A 5,089-nucleotide genomic window follows, 5' to 3' on the forward strand; every position below is an offset into this window, starting at 1 on the left:
ATGATGCTGACAGGGAACTCACTGGTGCATTGAGTTTTAGCATTTGTAACTCTGAGATGTGTATGAGGCATTAACTTGTGAATTAAGAGTTGTGAATTGGAAGTTCAGGTTTATAGTTTAGAAGGAGATGTGGGAATCAATACAGATCTGGTTGATATAGGTGGTAATTGAAAGCCCGTTGGCCAGATCTGGCGTGTGTCTTCGGTGTTGGGTAGAGGGGCAGATAGAGCCAAAGCTCTTCAGAGTCAAAGTGATGGCCGTTTTCCCTGTAGAGCTCAAGTTTATGACTCAGCCTGGAACTAGCTTGACTTCTCAGCAGGAGAAGCATGACTGCATGTCACAGCTCCTGTCTTTCAAAAAGTCATAATGACTCCCAGAGCCAACATGTGGGGCAGCTGTCCAGGTTCATCTCTTCAGTCTAATTTCTCCAGAGAAAATTGAGGAAAGAACTCTCTCCACTATTTGAACTTCACCAAAAGACCACAATGTTATTATTTCAATGATCAATATTTCTTTAAAATAGTCTACTCCTCATACAGCTAATAAATTGAAGCTTATTAATTAGGAAATTGGATTATTCCAAACTATTAAGCACTGATTGGAAACTTAATATTGATCTTTTCAGATCATATATCCATTCCAATGTTTTACACATCTTAAAAAGAAGACATATAAAATTATTATAATAGTCATTATACAAAAAGACTGATCATTACTCTTTTACCAGAAAAGCTACAAAGGACTAACTCCATAGACCAAAATTTATTTCTTCCTTATCTCTATCTTGATTCTGTTCTTTTCTCCCCTCTTTCTTTTAATACTAATTCTGGTTCTGATTCTTACTTCCTCCTTGGATGAGAGCTTTACTTACCTAATCTACAAGGTAGGTTACCTTCTCAGAACCACTAAAACAACAATGTGAGGCTGAAAATTGCAGATTTAGGAACAGAAACAAGGAACCTAAATGATTTTCTGGTGTTTTTCTATCGAAGTCTGTTATGCAGTTGGAAAGTCTTTTTCAGAGTTAAGAGTTTGACCAGACAAATCAGATATTTTGATATTTATAGTTTTGTTAGTATAACTTTCCTGTAAAAACCTTTGGTTTGGATGTCTTTGGAATCTGCTTTGGAGGTGTTGCTAAGGCTTCCTGAGTACTCTAATGACTCCTCCTGCAGACAAAGAAATGCAGGCATTGGTGGTTCAATGGTAGAATTCTCGCCTCCCACGCGGGAGACCCGGGTTCGATTCCCGGCCAATGCACGCTGGTTTGCTCGCGTCCATTCCTTTGGTGCTTTTTTGTATTTCTACTGCGCAAAATATACTGCACAAGCAAAGTGCGGTCGTTTAGGGATTTTGGTTGCTGCGGCTGTAAACTGTGGGCAATGCCAACCAAAGTGGTGGGGCTGTAGCTGGAACCTAAGACTTTCAGAAACCAATCTCATAATCAGAGACCAGGCAGTGCTTGGACTCAGCAACCACTTCACGAGTCTGTCTTTGAAAGTGGCAGCGTTTCTGGTGGCTCCGTGATTTAGAATATTTGGACTTAAGACCACTGTTAACTTTCAGCCTTTCTCCTGGAAGATCTTAGGAACCCAAAGAGCCATCAGGTCACTGATTCGCAGGCTGGACCGTGGGTTGATCGCCGGGCCACGTATCACTATGGAGCGAGGATCAACAGATGAAGATCCTGGAAGGAGAACAGTCGCGGGGCCCGGCAGTCACCCCAGTGGCGGGGGAGGCGTGTGGGGAGGAACCCGTGTGGACAGGACAGGAGCTGCGGAGAGGGGGCCTCGCACAGAGGTGGCTGGAGGCCCCTGGCGTCTGTACACCAGACGCCGTGAACCGAGTTTATTAACATCGTCAGCCACCGCGCCTCCGCCTGTCCCCACAGTGGGCCCATCGGTGTTCCGGGGATTCCGTGTACCTGGCAATGTGGGTCAAGAGGTGTGAGCCTGAAAGTAATATTTTTTTTTAAAAGGAAAACGAGCTACAGAATCTAGGGACGGTTTATCCGGTTTTCTTTACATCGCATGACACATTAGGAAGCTTCTCAGAAAGATGCCAAGTTTAGAGTAACGGGTGTTAACGGGTTAGAGACAATGGGTCATTAATTTTCTTCCAAAATTTTTTCATCTAATAATAGCTTAAAATTTGTTTTTTAAACCTATATTCAAACTAGCTATATGTCTCCTTTTCATAATAAATTTATTCATGTTCAAAGGTTTCCTTATTCTGACATATTATGTCTTTCTACACTTTGTTTATAAACTGATAGTGATTTCTTTTTAAGTTCTTTGCTCGCAATACTGTGTTGAAATCATCAGGGTTGTTTTACTATTTTGTTTTAACTTATTTGGGAATCTCTGTATTTGTTGAATAAAAATTGTAATGTAATGCCTAATTTCTTGTTTTTTAAGATTTTTCTCTAAACAGGAATCAGGCTTTAGAGAGAACAATCTAGAAGACTTGATTTATAAAAAGGAAAACAATAGGTTACTTAAGGGATGACGCACGCTGAAAGGGCTCATCAGATATCAGGGAGAATTGACCCCAGATGACCAACTTCAAGAAAATATCATAGTAAAATTATTGGACTTTACAGATAAAGAAAATATCCTCAGTTTCTCCAGGCAAAACTATCAAATAAGTTACAAAAGCAATAGAATTAGATGAGCATTAACATACAAAGCAAGGCAACAAGGGAGGAGCAGTTTCAAGAAATTTATATCAAGAAAGTGCCAATTGAAGATATATCCAGCCAAGCTCCTTTTCAAGGGTCAAGGTACAAGGGAATGGCTCCGCTATGACACTCTGATGACATTATACTTCTCCATGTAGGCCACATAGGCCAGGCTCAACTGTAGTCTGACCCAAGTCTTGGCCGAATGCCCTTCTGGAACACGGAAAGATAGACAATCTTGTGAGGCGCTATCAGAAGGCTATTTCTCACTGATGTCTTGTGGGAGGTTCCCTGTCTTAGAGCAGGCTGCCACTAGGCAGTTTGTCACCTGCCTCCCTGGTTCTGGGGAGACAGGGAAATTTCTACCTTCCCTCCACCCCCACCCCCAGGGTGCAACTACAAACTATAAAACTGCTTAGCTGCAATATGAAATTAGCTCCTTCACAACAGAGCAAGCCACCACTTGTATCTTCTTGTCTTCTGATCCCTCCAGTGTGGTGTCAGGCCGTGGGATTATGGATGTGTGGAGCTGACAATGTGCTACACCTGTTTATGCTGTGTGTGTAAGCAATAAACCACCTCAATTCATTTGAGATTGTCTCCTTATTGGTCAAGTCTACAGAAATGTGACAAGCGCACCTAGCAGCTGCCACTATACTATTGCCTAGGGACTGCTAGACTGCTTGACAGGTTTGGTGTCCAACGTGGGGCCAGTAAGGTCACAATACCCTCTTGGAGAAAATACAGAAGGGACTGTGTGGGCTACGTTAGGGAGTACGAGAAGGCTCTCCAAGGTCTTCTTGCCTAAGTGGTGGCTATGTGTGTGGGGGGGAGTAAGGGTCCTCCAACTGTCCCACAAGTTAATGAACATTTGGAGGCTGAGTAGTGACAAGGAAGGATCGAAAACAGCCACGTAAATGGTGTTTTAGTTGTTGCTAAAACTTCGTTGAAACTGAGTAGGTGGCCTCTTAAAACTGAAAGCAATTGAAGAGCTGTGCTTACTGTTGTGGGGCTGCTCCCTCCGTGCCCCCCTGATCCCTCTCTTCCCCTCATCCTGGCCCAGGTAATGAGAGGCCTTCCCACTGTTCCAATTGACTTCACAGGCTGGTTCCACCTCTGCACACCCTGAGCTCCCAGTCAAGGAGATAAAATGGTCCCCTGGCTGCTGTTGTAACTCGTCAAGTGCAAGTGTTAAACTCCTTGGTCTGTGTTCCTGTAAAAGAGAGTGTGAATTCAACTGACAGAGTTTGCGTAAAACTTGCAGTAAAGAGAAAACAACGTCAAAGTTATGAGTGAGGCTTCTGAACCAATTCAATGTACAGTTGTGACAATGTGTAATTGAAATTAATGAGTTACATGCTTATACCATGAATTCTCTTAAAGTGGTAGAGGGGATTCTTCTGTTCAGAGTACTGTCACATGTAAAAAAGTGCTAATGGGACAAACTCCCCTGACGTTTGCTACCAGCGGATGGGTCAAAATTTAGCGTGAGTGCCTGTACCTTCTATGTCCCATCTTTCACTGTATAAGTAAGATCGTGTTGGGTGGCAAGTCAAAGATTTTCATCTCAACAGCTCTGACTGCAGTGTTATCAGACCTCTGCTAGCAGGAGTGACTGATAAACCACAGCAAATTCAGTAGCTTGCTTGCCAAATAAAGTTTCTTGGAACTATGTGGATAAATCCCTCTGCAAATGCTCAATCTCTCTGGCAGCTGAAAGGAAAAAATAAAAAACAAACAGCTTTTCCCAGAAAGTGAAGAACTCTATATTTCTAGTACAGAAGCCACTACTGCATGCTAGGCTTTTAACTCTTGCCAAAGTTTGGCCAGTTTGTTTTACAGTAAAAATTGTTGTTCCACTGTCTTCTGACCTCCATACTTTTTGATGAGAAAGCTACATGTTGGTTAAAATTTGAAAAATGCAGAAATAGCATTAAAGTAACAATCTGCATGGCCACCAAACTCAACTCTTCAAAATAAACAGTATATAAAATATGGTGAGTGTAACTTCAAAAATGGTAGATTAGAGCACTAACTGGTGGTGTTTGGCCAGAGGAGCAAAGAATTCTGAAATCTCATTCTGCCGATAACCTAGGTTCCTTGGTGGATGTGGAGCTTCCTGAGGGAGATATGTACACAAAGAAAAGTGTATATAATCATAATTTGTTATAGGTAGGGCTTGTACAACACTAGAGAGAATTCCAGTAAACTGGACCAGAGCATAAGGCTCAGGTTAGGGTCTTAGAGGCTTTGCTTCTAAGCACAAAACAAATTTTCTTAAATGAATCTTATGATGCAAGTCCTAGGAAAGGAGAGGGCAAGAAGGCAGATGGAGTGGGGATGCAGGGTTGGAAGCTCCCCTTGACACCAGCCAGGTTGACAGTTTTGACGCTCAGGCAGAAAAGGGAA

General features: G+C 42.4%; 1 non-coding gene across 1 annotated transcript; it reads left to right on the forward strand.

Annotated features, from left to right (window-relative positions):
• Positions 1 to 1,189: 1,189 nt before the first annotated feature.
• On the forward strand, positions 1,190 to 1,260 carry TRNAG-CCC (transfer RNA glycine (anticodon CCC)). Its single transcript has one exon. It is a non-coding gene; the product is annotated as a tRNA-Gly (tRNA).
• The last annotated feature ends 3,829 nt before the right edge of the window (positions 1,261 to 5,089 follow it).

The sequence above is a fragment of the Equus quagga genome, unplaced genomic scaffold, assembly GCF_021613505.1.
Source record: "Equus quagga isolate Etosha38 unplaced genomic scaffold, UCLA_HA_Equagga_1.0 210728_RagTag, whole genome shotgun sequence".
Taxonomy (NCBI): domain Eukaryota; kingdom Metazoa; phylum Chordata; class Mammalia; order Perissodactyla; family Equidae; genus Equus; species Equus quagga.